At 47.1% G+C, this 17,581-nt stretch overlaps 1 long non-coding RNA gene across 1 annotated transcript; it reads left to right on the forward strand.

Annotated features, from left to right (window-relative positions):
- The first annotated feature begins 1,449 nt into the window (after nt 1-1,449).
- LOC144115743 (uncharacterized) lies at nt 1,450-11,254 on the forward strand. Its single transcript, XR_013311526.1, has 2 exons — nt 1,450-1,527; nt 10,482-11,254. It is a non-coding gene; the product is annotated as an uncharacterized LOC144115743 (long non-coding RNA).
- The last annotated feature ends 6,327 nt before the right edge of the window (nt 11,255-17,581 follow it).

The following is a 17,581-nucleotide window of genomic DNA, read 5'->3' on the forward strand; positions in this document are numbered from 1 at the left end:
TCCAGCTGTGTTTCATTTCTGAAGCACAGTAAGCTTCTAATTATAAATTTTTTGCTTGGGGATTTTTTAAATTTTATTTCCTACAGTTTGTTTGAATAAATAGAAAAAAGCCTGGTAGAGCATTTAGTTTGATGACCTTACCACAGAAAGACTTGTCTAAAAATTTCAGGGTTTGTGCTGTCATACTTTTGAAAATGTGCTTTGAAAATATGAGCGGAATCAACAATCCCATGCTTTGATGGCTGACAGTAGTCTGCAGGTTAACTGTAGTCCACAAGATTTTCCATTCAATTTAATCCAAGTACCAGCTGAAATGATCTATACACTAGTCAGTTTAACTTTTATGCCAATCACTCTATTTAATGCAAGTGCTATCAATTTAATCTGAGCAATAGCTTATCAAGTTAAATTTTTGGTACTTGTACCGAATAAGGTGGTGCCCAGATTAGGTTAAACAGAGAAACCTTTTGTAGGTGTCGGGTGCTCATTTGGTATTGGTAAGCTTACAAATTGTCTGCCCTGACAGCGTGCTTAAAGGCCGGAATATATGGAGCATTTTTTAAGGGGGCAGGTCAATGATTTTCACTGACGGCGAGCGCTTGATGTCCAGTGTCGAGAAAAACACCTTCCGCCGCTGATCTGGACCCGCTAGGTATTTGGCACGCCATGTCCGGCGAGACTGTAAGCAGCGGCTGATGTGGCCAATAGCAGTGCAGAAAGCCCGCCTTTTCGATTTGACTGCTCGCGCCTGTTGACATGGCTGATGAGCTGTGCAGTGATTATGAAAATAAATGCTTTATCAAGCATGAAATGCAACTTTTTTGAGAGAACACAATGTAATCTTGGACCGAAATGCCTGTGTTTCCTCCCTAATGCGCAAAGTGTCAAAGAAAACTGTGCCGCTGGTATCCGTGGCTTGGCGAACTTCCCAAGGTACATGACTTCATGCATTCGAGAGCGTAAATTGATATAGATAACTATTCACATGTGCTAAAGTTAGTGCAGTGGTGCTGAAATGAACACTTTCGTGATTTTATTAAAAGGGTAAGTGTTGCTCCTCTCAATGGCATTTGCCACTTGCTGATCATGCTTGCTTTTTTGTGTCGAGGGATACATGGCTGCACGCTGCCACTTCTTCACTGCATGTACCGTATAAATGTGTGTAAGGGCCGCACCCTGTTTTCCCGTAGGAAATATTAAAATAAAAAAGATCCATGTAAGGTCTGCACCCCGAAAATTGGCCCTCGAATCTGGAAAAACAAGTGCGGCCCTTACATGCGTATAGGCTGTATCTGCAGCCGGGCGTCATGCTGCCGCAACGTTTTCTGTCGCGAACTTCGTCGAAAAAAATGTCGCATGTATCCCAGCCTTAGTGCAGCAGACATATGTAGTTTGGTAACTAAATAGTCTGCTTTATGCTTACAATTTCTTTTTGTCTTTTCTTGTTGCAGTGTGGTGACATTCCGCACAGCCAACAGTTTAGGCTTCTACATTCGAGTCATTCCATCTGAGGAGGAGGCTGTAATTGTGAGTCGCGTAGTGCTTCGTTTATTTGAAAATTACTCTTTTTGTCTCAAGTCTGAATGCGACAGGTCACTGTGATGGATTTTTTTCTGCAGTTTTTTGGACTTTGGTCTTGAATAAACTGTTACAGTAAAAGCTCGTTAATTCGAATTCCACGGGGCCGCCAGGCCAGTTCGAATTAACCAAAATTCGAACTAATGAAAGTGAGCAAAAATGGACGCGTTTGATGCCCGGAGGGCACGAAAAACATTTATTTAGCAAAACAATCTGTTATCATTTTCTGCTTCTTCTCTGCGCTTCTCATTTCCTTCACCCACGTGATCACAGCGGTCTCAATTTCCAGATACTTGGCTAATCGGAGCCTTTTTCTGTTGCTGGCGAAATCTTCGGCTTCGTAGGCATCCTCGATGGCCTTCCTATTTCGGACGTAGGTCGACAACGTGCTTGGTGGAATCCCGTGCTTTTTCGCAATTTCCACTTTGCTGGCCTTCCGTTCGTCCACCTCGCGTAAGATAACCACTTTCTCCTTCACCGTCTTGGCGCAGTATTTCCCACGCGAACACTTCTCGCGGACACAAGCTCACAGCAAGTGGCATGCAAAACGAGGGCTAAAACACTAAAACGTCGTTCCTCGAAGCAGTTGCGGCAGGAAAGACTGGCTAGTACTTGTTCCAGCACCCTAGCGGCGCCCCGATGGTTGTGCCATCTATCGTTCTGCCGTGAAAGCTTCCAATGATGGTTTTCAACAGCGGCGCTTGGCGGCGCGCAGTTTGAATTATGGGTGGCGGCGCCAATTTTTGAGTGAATTAATGAGCTGTTATGCGCATAGACTATGCACTGCGGACCGGACCACGATGACTATTTCGAATTATCCAAAATTTCGAATTAACGAGTCGTGAATTAACGAGCTTTCACTGTACTTGCTAATTTCTAGCCTCCTTGTGAGTACCATAATGAAATATGGGTGGACTTTTTTAATTTGTGAAATTGGGCCTTGAATCCGATGTGTAACGGTGACTGAACAAGGTTGGCATGTAATTTTGCTCAAATCCTGGCTGCGGTGGCTGCCTAGTGGTGTCGAAATGCATCTGCAGTGTGATGTCAAGAACTGCAGGTGGTCGAAATTACCGTAAAAACCGGCATATAATGTGGACCCGCATATAATACAATTTAGGAGTAGCAAAATACCAAAAAAGAAGTTTCCATTTGCATGTAATGTGAGTGAGGAAAGCTCACCGGAAGAATTTAGTCAAACCTCATTACAACAAACACGGATATTACGAATTATTGGTAATATTGAACTGTTTGCAAGTATAATGTCACGTGCTGCGCATGGGCTCTGAGGAATAAAGAAGACGTGCGGCGGCTGGAAGTAGAAGAGGAAGTAGAAGAGAAAGTCAAGTATTCTGCCGCCGGCGCACCAGGCTCCTCTCGACCTGCCTTGTAAATATTATTTGTAAATAGAACCTGTAACAGTACCCACGCCGATGCCGCTGGCGTCAGTGTGGAGTTCAGTCGGTGCTGTCGGGCAGAAATGACGCAATATTGGCTGCGAGGTGAGGAGAAACTTGAGCTGCCGAAACGCGGAGTCGCATTCGGGAGTCCAGTGGAAAGGGGTGTCTTTCTGCAGGAGACTTGTAAGCGGGTAGGCTAAATCAGAAAACTTGGGAACGAAACGCCGAAAATATGAGCAAAGTCCTAGGAAACTCCTGAGCTCTTTCACTGATTTGGGTTCTTTGACACTGCTTACAGCTTCAACCTTCTGCGGGTCGGGTCTGAGGCCATCCTTGTCAACGAGATGACCAAGCACAGTAATTTGGCGTTCACCGAAGCGACACTTCTTCGAGTTCAGCACGAGGCCCGCTCTCTCTATGCAGTCTAGGACAATGGCTACGCGGCTGTTATGTTCGGCGAAGGTCCTACCAAAAATAACAACATCGTCCAGATAACACATGCAAACTTGCCACTTCAGGCCACGTAAAAGCGTATCCATAAATCGTTCAAAAGTGGCAGGAGCGTTGCAAAGGCCGAAAGGCATAACATTAAATTCATACAACCCGTCAGGTGTCACGAATGCTGTCTTCTCTTTGTCTTGCGGGTGCATCGGGATCTGCCAGTACCCGGACCGTAGATCCACCGAGGAAAAGTAGGAGGCTGAGTGGAGGCAGTCAATGGCATCATCAACGCGCGGGAGCGGGTAAACATCCTTCTTTGTGACAGTGTTAAGCCGGCGGTAGTCGACACAAAATTGCCAAGTGCCATCTTTCTTTTTGACAAGGATCACTGGAGCAGCCCACGGGCTTGAAGATTCCTGAATGATGCCGCGGTGCAACATGTCACGGACTTGTTCATCGATTATCTGACGTTCGGAAGGCGAGACGCGGTATGGCTTCTGGCGAATCGGCTGTGCAGATCCAGTATTGATCATGTGATGGGTACGGGAAGCTGGAATCGGCGGTGGTTGGTCGCGACCAAAGTCAAACACGTCCGCATGCTTCATAAGAACGGCCACTAGTACCTGGCGGTCGCTAGTGGGTAGGGATTTTTTAACCATGGCTAGGAATTGAGAGTCGCTCAGAGCGCGGCGTCTAGTTGGACGAGACACGTTGTCAGTGATCACGGCAACTGGTATAGAAAAACGTTCTTCAAAGCCAGCAAGTTTTAAACCACATGGAAATACTGCAGGTTCGTTGGAATGATTGACCGTCCAAAGAGTGGCATGGCCCTTGGTCACATGGACGACGCTGCGGGGTACTAGCACACTTTTCTTTGCACAGTTAAGGGAACAAGGTTCCACCACAGCATCGAAGGCATCAGAAATCGTGCTCGAAGACATAACGGGAACGAATATGGCAGACATTGCTGGAACGACGGTATCTTCAGAGACAGAAAACACTTGGGCAACCACTGGCGAGTCTTCTATGAGAGCTGACCGAAGGCCAGGACTTAACGATATGCCACCACTGCGGAAGTCGAGAGTAGCGCCGCACTGGTGCAAAAAGTCAATATCGAGGATGATGTCATGCGTAGAACGATGGAGCACCGTGAATTCAGTTCGGAACATGTGGCCAGCGATCACTACATTCACAAAACAAATACCAATCGGAACCAATGATTCTCCCCCTACACCCCGGAATATAACAGCACGATCCCAAGCGAACATTATTTTACGACCCAGACGGTTCTTGAAAGTTGAACTCATCACTGACACCGTGGCACCAGTGTCCACTAAGGCCATGACGCAAATACCGTCCACTAAAACTTCAAGGCGGTTCCTTAACATAACAATGGGCAGAGGAATTGGCACTATCGATGATCCGGCGACCGCACCTCCATCGGCCGCACACGCTAGTTTCCCGGGGACGGTGGGGAACGACGTTGGGGGGAAGGCGAGCGGCGAGAGCGGTGCGGAGGTGGAGTCAGACTTCGGTCAGAGGCAGGGGAGTCGTTCCGTGGTGGCGCGTAACTGGATGGGCGCTGAGACGATGTGAAGACACGGTCATGAACAGGCGCATTGAAACTCAGGCGAGGGTTCGACCATTGGCGCTGGGAGCGGGAAAACTGGCCCCGGCGACGGCAGAATCAAGAGATGTGACCGATCATACCACAGCGGTAACAAAGTGGTGGGTCGGGGGGGCACTCGGGATAAAAGTCCTCGTAGCCAGTGTCGGAAACGACCATCGTACGCCGGCTGCCGCAGGTGGCGTTGCGGATGAGCTGGCGCCCTGGGGCCGGGGCGGGTGATCCGGGGAGCGTCGCTGTAATCAATGCGAGTAGCACTGGTAGGGGCCTGGGCAGACATGTTGTTAACCATGGCCTGGGAGGAGCGGTAGGCGGGAGCCGGCTGCAGAGAACAGCTCCCATACGGGACCTCACTGCGGCGCGCAAGATCTTGATGCCGGGAGAGTTCGTCACGCACGATTTGACGAATGACGTCAGGGAGAGTCGCCGCATTCACAGGCTCGTGGAAATCCACGCTGGCGACGGTGGTGACGTTAGGCAGGCGACCGAACTTGGGAGTAATTCGACGCAGTTTTAGAGCTTCAAAGGTGCGGCAATGCTTGATGATATCCGAGGCCGAGTCTAAATTTTCTTTACTAATAAGAAAGCTGTAGACGTCCTCTGCGATGCCCTTGAGGAGATGACCAACGCGATCTTCGTCGGACATACTGGGATTAACGACGTTGCACAGCTTCAAGACCTCTTCTATGTAAGTCGTGCAGGTCTCGCCAGGCACTTGCGCTCTCTGAAGCAAAGACTGCTCAGCGCATTTTCGTTTGGCAACAGTATCCCCGAAGCAGCTGCGGAGCTCTTCCATGAAGCGGTCCCAACTTGTTATTGATGCCTCATGGTTTTCGAACCAAGTTAGCGCGGTGCCATCGAGAAAGAAGACGACATTGGCCAGCTGAAGAGTGGCATCCCAGCCGTTGTATTTGCTCACCCGCTTGTAATTGATGAGCCAATCATCCACGTCTTCGCCAGCCTTCCCGGAAAACGTCCGCGGCTCACCGTAGTGCTGCCAAGCGGGCGTTGCGGCGTTGGTCGCACGTGCGTCGGCTTCCTTGGGCATTTGCACGGGCAACGGTGGCAATCCGGCGATTCGTCGGCTACAGCGGTTGCGAGAGGGATCCGTGGTGATCGATCCAGCACCTCCACCACACTGTTACAGGTTCTATTTACAAATAATATTTACAAGGCAGGTCGAGAGGAGCCTGGTGCGCCGGCGGCAGAATACTTGACTTTCTCTTCTACTTCCTCTTCTACTTCCAGCCGCCGCACGTCTTCTTTATTCCTCAGAGCCCATGCGCAGCACGTGACAATATTAACAAACGCATGCATTTTTTACTCTGTTCATCACGTGCGGTTTGCCATAAAGCAGATATATTGAACTGTTGAGCGCCAAGCTGTGGCCGGTCAGATGGCAGGTGACAGGCTTTGCCTCACTGTACTGGTGACTGGTGGTAGAGTGGCAAGCGTTCGCTCCCGTGGTTCACGCTTTATCTCATTTTGCCAACAGCTCCACGGAAGACATAGCGTCAAGAAAAGGTGGTAGCCGAGCAATCAGCAACCGTTTGCGTCTCCCACGCCTGTCGGTAGTGCCCTGGAACCAACAAGATGATCGTTTGTAGCTTTCCAGCAGCCATTCTCTGCTCATGTTGACTATCACGGATTGGAGGGGGTGAAAATGGCGATCGCTTTCGTCCTGGTGTCCGATTCTTTACATGATACTACTGTAATGCGAGGAAGCCACCTTAGGTGACGTTTGATCTACCGCCGCCGCGCGCTGCGGTGCTGTGTGGTGATGCCAACTTAACTAGCACAACTTAACCGCAATCGCTGCAAGCGGTTTCAAAACAGTGGTAAAACTATGAAAAAAGTCTCTCCCAATTGCCATTGGCACTATTGAGCTATTTTACGATTTTTGTAGTGAGAGCTACACTACGCCGGCTCTTCGAGCCTTCAGCGTGGCGCCCCTTGAGCTCCGTGGCGCCGCCGGTTGGTCACGTGGTGCGGAACAGCACGCGACCGCGCGCCGGCAAAACCGAGCTGCAACAACTGTGCGCATGCGCCATGTCGAGTGGAGAGGGGGAGAGGTGTCGCAGCTGTATAAGTAGGTGGCTCAGCGGAGCCGCTGGGGCAAAGATGGAGAGTGGAGGAGAGGACGAGTTGAGCTCGGCGGCTCTGAAAGAAGCCAGGGCTCGTCGTTGGAACGAAGCCAAGAGGAGGCGGCGAGCCGAGGAGACAGTGGAAAAGCATGCGATATGCCTTGATAAACGGCGTAAGAACGGCGCGGGCCAGAGGGCACGCCTAGCCGCCAATAGTAAAACCACATCCAGGGACGAAGATGAAGAAGGAATGCCCAGCTCCCGCATCACTCCAGGTTTAACCAGAGCTAAACCACAGCCAATTTTTTACCAGTTCACTGTAATGAGGTTTCACTGTATTTGCACTGCATTTCACGCTTGGCTTGATAACTCGATGGTCCCCGCAGGGGGGCGCCTGCAGCTTGCAGGCGTTGGTGAGTGGCGACACCACGGGTTCCCGGGCATCCGCAGGGACATCCCCCCCAGGGGGATGATGGTGAACAGTGCATCACCACGGAGCCGAGCACCCACGCCTAGCCCTGCGTGGCATCGCCGTGTGCGGGGAAAAGGGGATCCTGGTGGTTGAGTTGATGCCGAGCGTTTGGACCTTTAAGGCCCCTCAGCGGAGGCAATGCACCACTTTGGCCCCAGCTTCCTGTAGACGGCACCTCCGGCCTGACCTGACCGGGGGAAATCGGCAGTCGCCTTTTCCTGTCCTACCCTCCGTCTTTCACTTTACTATCATCTGTGTTACAACTTTCCTGTCTCCTCCTCTCTTCTCGTTTTTTCTTACATATTTCATAGGCGGCTAGGGTTAACCTTGTGTGGCGAACCACCCTGAGTTTCGTCAGATCTGGTTATAGTTGAGGTGTATAGCTGGCGTGGGCAGGACTTGTTTGCAAGCTCCTGTCCTGCCCCCTAGTTGAGCTCCATGGTGGGTGGCTAGCACTGTGACCGAACTACAAAGATATTTGATGGCTCATTTCTTACTTTCCGCTGATCGTCCTCCAAAAAGATGGCGCACCGAAGTGACTGCGCAATTCTTTGGCAGCAAGACGAATTTCCCACGCTACCACGTAGTACATAGCGAAGACCCTGAAAAAACCACTCGACTTGTGTCACGCTTCCTTGTTTCAAGAACCCTAACTGACGCCATAAGGCAAGGTTACAAAATCAAAAACTTAGCTAGTGGAGACCTGCTTCTGGAAATTCGGTTACAAGCATCAATACGAGAAACCCTCAGATGTTACATCATTCGGAGAACTTCCTCTAACAATCAATCCACACAGATCACTCAACACTGTTCGTGGAATAATTTCCGATGATGACCTGAAATACCTAACCGAGACTGAAGTACTGGAAGGATTGAAAGACCAGAATGTTACCAATGTCTATAGGATCAAAATAAGGCGTGACAACATGGAAACACCAATGAAACACATTGTCCTCACCTTTGCATCTAGTATAGTTCCCGATTCAGTGGAAGTAGGTTATACAAAGCTAAAGCTCAGACCATACATACCCAATCCACGCCGATGCTACAAATGCCAGAGGTACGGCCACGGCTCGCAGAGCTGCCGGGGCAAACAGACCTGCGCCAAATGTGCTTCCCAAGACCATTCCGCTGAAAGCTGCAATGTTGAACCCCACCTTTGCGTAAACTGTGAGGGCAGTCATCCGGCTTACTCACGGTCATGCCCAGCCTGAAAAAAAGAAAAGGAAATAGTAACACTAACAGTCAAAGAAAAGATATCATTCAGAGAAGCGTGGAAACGACTCTCGTTGGGACAAAACTCAACCTATTCTGCTGTGGTGCAACAGGGCACAGCATCACAGCGGCCTTCGGCACCTGCACAGCTCACACACAGTGAGCCTGCAGTAGGGCCATCCGTGCCCCTGGTGGCAGCAGCTAGTTCTGCGCCACCATCCACAAAACTGGCCGCGCGGACCTCCAGGTCAGCCGGCCCCAAGGGCCCTCCCCATACGGAGAGCCCAAAACGAAGACAACTGTGCGTTCAGCACGTTCGTCCAGTGTATCGGAGGATACAAAGGACGAACGTCAGGCATCAAAAAAGGGCATGGATCTCCATGTGCCTGGTACTAGCTTGCTCCGCCTATCGCGCCAACACGCTTGATCAGATAATTCCACGTTGTACAGCTCATACTCGTGGGAAACACGCAGTCCTCCGAGTGTTGTAAACCGGTGTGCCGCTTCTGGCACGTGTGTGGGACTGCAGCGATATCTGGCATGCACTAAAGTTGCATGTACAGATGGGTGTCGCACTTGCTTCTGCTCTTGTCTCGCACCACGACCATGCGCAGCCCAGCTTCAGCATATGCATGTGCACGCAGGCATTTGACATGTGCGCCGAGGAATTGTACTTGGGGTTTGGGCTTTAATGATTGATGTAGTCAGGTGTGCAATCTTCCGAGAGTCCCTTATATTCAATAATGTTGAGTGCATTCGATATAGAGCATTTCTTGAAACCGTGACCAATGCGGTCCTCGGGAATGCCGGCCGAAGTGTCCGTGATCCAACTGCACAGCACGGCGGAGAGGCCAATTTAGCTGTCAGGAGACAGTAACTTAGCCTTTCCCTACCTCATGCAGTCCATGCTGCAGCACTTGACACAGTGCCGATGCTTTCAGCAACTACGATTACTACTTTCCTTTTAAAAGCAGCCGAGTACTGCTTTCCCAGTCCCCGCATCGTGCAAGGTGCGATCGTCTGCTTCTGATATAAGTAGGGTTTGTGAAGTCATCATAGTGAGGTGATGATTAAATTAAAATCATTGAAAAAGTTTACTGATACCACCGCTAGAGGGCGCCTTCCTCTTGGCTGGAAGCCTGATGGTGAATAGTAACGTGACCGGAACTCCAAATTTGGGCTGAATAGTGTTTGGCTCCACATATTATACAAGGTGGTAATTTTACACGCTAAATTCTGGGAAAAAAAAACCTTGTATTTAACGCGGGCTGTTTCGACCCAAAGTCTGACTCGCAGCAGCCTCGAAATCTGTGGCACACCTTTTTTTCTTTTTGAGTACCGGGTATTGTTAAATACATGATACACTAAAAATGTATTTTCTATACTGATACTATTTTCTATACTGATTCTCTGATAAGACCGATATACAAAATGTATGAAAAGATAGAATTAGCTATGTTAGTTAACAAATGAATGAAATAACGGGACAGTGTAGCATCTTAATTTATTGTTCAGTTTTCTGCATTTTCGGTGCATTCTCCTTGTCGTGTATGTTTCTCTTGGGCATATTGCTGTGTAAGAAAGTTTTGGAGGTCCTGTAGGAGCTGTGATCTGCCTCTTCTTTTTTTTCCATGACCCTTTGCCTTGCTATATTTTTTCCATAGGTGGCCTTCCGGCTCAAGCATGATTTCACCAACATGGTGGTGCAACTGCAGGCTGACCATCGGGAACCTCAGGTTGTTTGGATGACACACACTGTGGTAGTCAACCTTGGTACACGCTCCTACAGACCACCCTCCTAGGAATCCGTCGGCCCATCATTGTGTGCTCCTTTTTTCTCTCTCTCTCTAGGCTTCTTTCTAACTGCACTGAACTGTTACACAGCGTTTGAAATCACGCTGCCTTGGGCTGCCAAAAGGAGCTTCCACAGTTTTGATGCTCTGTAGGACACTAAGTCTATGATGAATGCTGCAGCACACAGTCCCTGCTCTCAGCAATTGAGAAAGGCTTAGAGCAGTCTTTGGCTAATGGCAAACTTGAAAGGTGTGCTTGCTGCTACAATGCATAGTATTGCAAGTTAAGGTCATGCAGTCTCATGCAACTTACATACAGCTCACAGCCTTCAATTAGCAGGCGTCAGGGGTTTGTTTCATATGTGCTAGCATAAGTCATTGCTGAGCCACCTGGCAAATGTTTGTACTTTGGGGCAGAGAGTGCATTGTTTCCTTTGTTGACATGTGTTCTCACATTGTTTTGCCTGGTTCGGAGTGCATTGTGCCTGTATGTTTGCGGACAAGGGTACCCGGTGGACTATGCTGCTGATCCGACCTTGTTTTGACAGCACACATTCTGTGTGTTTATAGGCCTCTGCGGCTGTTACGTGTGTTCTCTTCTTCCTTTTGTTTCTGGTTATAAAGGACTTTTGTTCTGCTTTGCATTAAGTTTATGCTCACCTTTCATAGATTCTAAAGTTTTTTTTCTGTGAAATTGCAATACCAAGGCTGTGAGGCATGTCATATTTGAAGGCTCTGGGTTACCTCCTACCTCCTGGAGTCATTTAGTGTGCTTTAGAATCTCGGTGCACAAACACTTTTCCTTTTCACTTCCACTGAAATGTGGCCACCATGACCTCAGGCTCAGTAGTGGGACACCACTCCTAGCCACCGTGTTCGGCCTAAGCCTATCTTATACCCTTAACCTAGCTGTGCCTCTGCTTTTGCTAGTGATCACCTGAAATTGTAGAACTTGCAGCCTGAAGAATGCAAGGTAGTGCCATTTGTTGCTATAAGTGTAACACTTGTGCCAGGGGTCTCTGTTGTTTACCTTCATATAGTGACGGATGTCACTAGATTGCTGCTGCTGTAAAATTTTGCTTGTTTAGCTCAGCATGACCTTAAATGGTGTCATGCTGAGATTTATTTAATTGATAAAAAAAGGCAAATACCACTCATAAGCATGGTACATTAGAACCTTGCTCTTAAGTTCTTCGGGTGCTGCGTTTTCTCAGCTGCTATGTTTTTGTAAGTCCCGTCCAAGCTCCCATAGAAACCCATGGAATGCAATTTTGTGAATGGCACCACGCAGTAGTGGTTCACCTCATGCCTGTATTTTGACAGCCTATATTTAGTTAGCGTGTGTGGAACGGCGACGGAGCCAAACCAGAATGTAATGGTGCTTGGCTGCCGGTGGCTTTTGGTGTGGGTACACACCGATGCTCAGCTTAGTTACTAGTGGCTTGAATCTTGTTGCGGCTGTTGGTGCTGTTCCATCGCCGCTGCGGCACAGGCGTGAACGACCGAAGGCATATGCCACTTTATCGGATGCAGTTGCACAAGTTGGCTCCCAGGCATGTGTTTGTCATCTGTGATTTTCCTGTCGCATGCGACTTAATAATACGATTTCTGGGTTCCAGCAGACTGGGATTGAATAGGATTGAGCCGAATTGACTGCGAAAATAGTGCAGAAGCGCACATGCATGCCCAAATTTTAGCCGCCTCGTGTGCTCGCCCTTTTCACGGCTGCCAAGCTTACATCAACTGCTGCTGAGGCAGAAGGGGAGCCATTGCAGGGTGTTTTGGATTATCTGTGCATGCGTATGATCACAAGAAAAACAAAAAATGTCAGGCAACGTCATTTCACGCGTGTTTCCTGGCTACTGTGTTTCCCGGCTGGTATGTTTTTTCTTCCGTGGTGCCCACGAGAAACGTAACAGGCTCCCCAAATGCTACCTGTGCGCAAAATTTTGGGGCAAGCAAACCTGCATTTAAGCTGCAAACTATGTATACCAGTCTCCCTGAGCGATTCGACATTTGGCATATTGGCATATTTCCGTTCGGTTTCCTGGTGTTGTGTGCTGTTCTGACGTGGAAGATGCATAGCCATGTACAATCCGTGCCCAAGGGGTTTGCTTTTAAGTTGTTTAGCAGGGCTCCCTAGAATATCTAGCAGTCCAAAGCTTGGGAGGATTGAGGACACGATGCCATTCTTCTTTTGAGAAGTTAGGTCGCTGAGTATGCTTAATGCGGCATGCAGCAGGCCTCACAAGCAAAATCCCCTTGGGCTGTATACTTTTGACGGGGGGGGGGGGGGGGTATATTTTTGCAATGCAGCCTTGCTCACTAGGTTATATGGTTGTAATTCTGAGTGGTTCAGGGGCTCCTGTGTGTTGTAACAGTTGCTTGTATGCTGAAGTTTACTGTAAAAATCGGAATATAGGTCGACCCCCCAAGTAGCATGTTCTAAAAATGAGAAAAATATTTTTTCAATGGAAAAAGTACCGAAAGTCATCCTTACCTTGAAACAAATGTGATTCAACAGGTTGCACAATGGTGACAGTATTTATTTTCATTTAAATGCTGCTCATATATATACAGCTGGCCAATTTTTTAACAGTATCACGTGCCCATCGACCCGCATGTTTATTAGTACCTTGTCATCACGGCACAGAGTGGTGAAAACAAACAAGGTAAGCGCATGCGCATACACATGCGCTTACTCTCGCTTCTTACACCGCTCCGTGCCATGATCTCTACCGCTTTAACGCGGATGCATTTGGCAGTCACAGGCAACGATATAGCACGCAGCTCCCGGACGAACTCCGCAACCTTTCCTTCCAATTCTGGAAGGAAATGTTTTCTTCTGGTTGCTAAAAGTTGTAATACGCAGCTTCTGCCTCCAGCTGTAATGAATGCTCTTTTCGGATACTCCAAATTTGCACTTTGCCGCCAGCCTGCTGTGAGCTTCCGCGAACTCAATCGCGTTTTTCTTGAAGGTGAAGGGGAACTGCCATCGGCTTCCGCTCATTTTGAAACAAAATGTGAAAAAGCAGCCTTTTAACGAAATAGCTTTGCAACGACGTAAAGGCAATACAGAGGTGCCGCCGCGCTGATGGTGATGGTGATGGAGGCTGTTGACTTCAGCCGCCCATTGTTGCAAGACTTCCATAGTTTTTACAATGACTGGTATATAAGACGGGGGTCCAGTTTTCGCCATGGTATTTTGAAAAAAAGTTCGACCTATATTCCGGTTTTTACGGTAACTTTCATTTTGGCTGGCCTGGAAATTTGCTCTTTGTGAAATGGATGATGTACTGTGTCTATCTTCCTCCTCATGACTGACCATTCCAGGTCAGTTGTAGTTCAATGTGGTTTGGCTCTGCGCGCTTGCTCTAGCTGTCTCATGTGCTCAGCTGATTCACGAACCATAGTACTCAGATCTGCCACGCTGTAGGTAATGGAACGTTGCTGTCTACTGTGGCTTCTATTTCTCATGTGTTGCTCTTGCCAACAGAACACTTAACACTGTGCCGCTGTGCTGAATCACTGCCGCTGCAATTGCATGCTGTGCTGTGCAACCTGCAGCTGTAGTGCCTCCAACAAGGCTGGATGAACGTGTTCAACAAGTGCGTGTGAATGCTATTCTGGGCACGGCTATGCTTGGTTCATTCCATTTCGAGGAGGCTTGGGAGGAGTCTGGTTTTTCACATTTGGACACACTTAAGGGCACAGGCTAGGCTGAAATGGGAAAAAAAAACCTTCAGTTTTTAGTTTGCTTCCAATATGATATGTCGAAATCTTCCTGAACATTATTCAGTGACTTGCATGTTGTTCTTCCCTTAAGTAGAGCCAGAACAGCCAAGTTTTTTTGAAACCATGTGGTAAGTGGACATGCCCGATTTCTTCGGAGCTTGCACTCATCACATTTATGCTATATATTGTGATGCGAAAATCAAAACTGAGAATTTTCTTAAAGGGGACACTAACCTAAAGAGTGAGCTTTTGAACGGCTTGCTCAATTTCGTTGAAATTTGCGGGGCTGGTTTATATAAGTGCAGGGGCCATCTCTGCCAAATTTTATCATTAGGCCGGTGGGTTTTCTTGAACATTGGAGAGCTAAAAATAAAGTGGGGTGATTTTCAATCTTGTGAGTATTTTCCTCATTCCTTGTTTTTCAGTAAACTGTTACTTATGAAAAACGATCTGATAACATTAGTAGTGTAGCAGGCTTTCTGGAGCGAAATTTTTGTGAGGAACACAACTGCGCATTCAGTTTGTCTATTTTGCCATTTTCTTTCATTCTAAAAAATGACAAACTGATGTAAAATGAAAAACCAGTCATTCTCTACATGGTAGCATCCTTTCAAAATATAGGAGAACTAAGCAAACTAATTCCACAGTTGTGTGCGGTGGACATTCCTAAGGCTACATAAAAAATTTGGAAAATTGCCCTCTTTTTTTCAAACTGTAGTTTTCATAGGAAAGCATATATAATCATCCTTCGCATAAGGTTTGCAATATGTGCTTCATATTTATTCATGTCCCTGCAGGGATGTAAACTAGCCCCACACGTTTCAATGAAATCGGGCAAGCGGTTCAAATGTACACTCTTTAGGGTGGTGTCTCCTCTTAAGGGAGGAAGAGGGGATCTGAGGTGAACTTTTCTTTTTTTTTTGACTTAGAGCGATGAAATTTGGCAAACTGGCATGAATTAGCATCAAACAGTCGCATATAAGGTTTCTCAATATCAAGTATGTTTTGTTTTATCATTGTTTATATGTTGTTCACAAGTTCGTTGCTCATGGAAATCCTTGCATGACAACAAAACGGGCTATGGGCCCGTAAGTGCTTTTAATATCAAGAAGTGGTGTAAATCAAAGCTTTTTTTTTAAACGACACAGTATGCAGCTTCTCCTTATGCTTAGAATGTATCATGTTCTAATTGCCATGTAATAAAAATATGTGAACCTAAACGGTAAATGTGAGACTGTTTCGATGCAAACCACATTTCAGCAATTGCTACAAAAAAGCGGGATAAAAATCCATGCAACCATTGCTGTGCTATGCTTTTCACGAACTGGCTGCTGCAGTGGCTTAATGGTTATGGCGGTTGGCTGCTGACGCGAAAGACGCGGGTTCGATCCCGGCCGCGGCGGTCGAATTCCAATGGAGGGTAAATTCTAGAGGCCCGTGTACTGTGCGATGTCTGTGCACGTCAAAGAACCCCAGGAGGTCGAAATTTCCGGAGCCCTTCACTACGGCGCCTCTCATAGCCCAAGTTGCTTTGGGACGTTAAACCCCCATAAAGCAAAAAGCTTTCCACGAACATGCTAAGCTCAAAACAAAGTTTTGAGAAAACAAGTCTGAAAGTTCTAAACTAGCACACATGTCTACGTGTAGATGCTGATTAATATATTTATTTGGAGCACTTAGAATCTGTTTTTCGGTAATATATTTTAGTACAATACAGAAAGAATGTTGCAGATGCCTAAAATGCTTTTCGAAAATAAACTTTTTTCGCCATTTTCAGAGTCTGATCGCCACTCCACCCCTTAAGCTCATCTGATTCCTTGACAGCTGGCAGGCAAAGAAAAACAAGTATTCAGTGGAATGCTGGTGCATTCTGCGCTGTGCTCTCCTTACCTTGTGTGAGGCATGTGATTGGATCACTCCTGTGTTGTTTAGAAATATGTTTTTTACTTTAGAGACTTGGAAAATCTGCGTAAGGCTTTTTGAGCCACATATTTACAGAATGTTTGCTACCAACAGCAATGCCTGTGGTGTGCTGTGTTTGAAAAACCGTGACACTTGGTACGCTCACAAGAGCTAGACGATAATGAACCTTTTGTGCATAAACACTCGCTCAAATAAGGTCTTCATGCTGTGAAGTCTGCTTTTCAGCAACTGCAAAACAAGAAATCCTCAAAAACTGTCTCCACGGGCAAACACGGAATGCTTACAAGCCGTTCAACAACATAATCTGGGAATACGCACCAAGAATGCCTTCTTTCAAGTGCACATCTTTGAATTACCTGCTTAGACGTAGTGCTCACATTCAGCGATTCCAGCATGGCTTGAGTTTACATCCTGTGATATTGTCGATTGCAACCAAAGGCATTTGTGATATCAGCCGGATGCTGTATCGTTATATGGTTGCATGAAGTGGACCGTCTTTGGAAGTAGTTCACTTAGAGAGGGGCAGAACAGACCACAAAGGAGGCTACAGAACTGACAAGCAAGCAAGTGTCGAACCGACACTGTCACCTATGACACAGCTACTGGCTACTAAACGGAAGATTCAGTGCATGTTGTTTTGCCAAAAAATTGAAGTAATGTTTTTATCTGTGACCTGAATATCTCATAATACTTTTGACCTATTTTAGAAAGGGTTGAAAGCTGGACATTTTCCCAGCTTTATCAGCATATACAGACTGTTCCGCAATTTATCGTGCTCCATAGAATGCCTCTCTCAGCTAGACTGAGAAAACTGGCCAAAACTCCACAAAATTTCAAGTATTTGGTAAAAAAGTGTCTTTAAAACTCCCTCAAAATGCCACCTAACCCCTCCTTTGCCGAATTTTCACATCCTACAAAAGAAATGGCGCTACCGGCGCAATCTCTGAGAAAGCAGCTTTTTCTGTTGAATCCTGGCCTCAGATGATGCAAATACCTATTTCTTCTGACCGATTCAGGCATGTACCCCAAACAAATGTAGCATAATACAGTTATGCCTACCAAATGCCATTTCTGTGTGAGATTTTTGCTCACAAAATTAACCAGTCCACCTGCAAGAAGCATTATACGGCACACATTTAATTGCGGAACACGCTGTAGATGCAGAGCTGCTGAACTGGAATTGTAGCCATCATTGCAGTAGGTCTTCATCTAGGAGTGTTTTATTCTGTGAAAACGGGAAACAAATTTATAGTTCTAGAAAAAAAGTTGCAAGGCTGAGTTTTTCACCCCAAAATCAACATTCTAGTTCAGTT

This window comes from Amblyomma americanum, chromosome 1 (genome assembly GCF_052857255.1).
Source record: "Amblyomma americanum isolate KBUSLIRL-KWMA chromosome 1, ASM5285725v1, whole genome shotgun sequence".
Classification (NCBI taxonomy): Eukaryota; Metazoa; Arthropoda; class Arachnida; order Ixodida; family Ixodidae; genus Amblyomma; species Amblyomma americanum.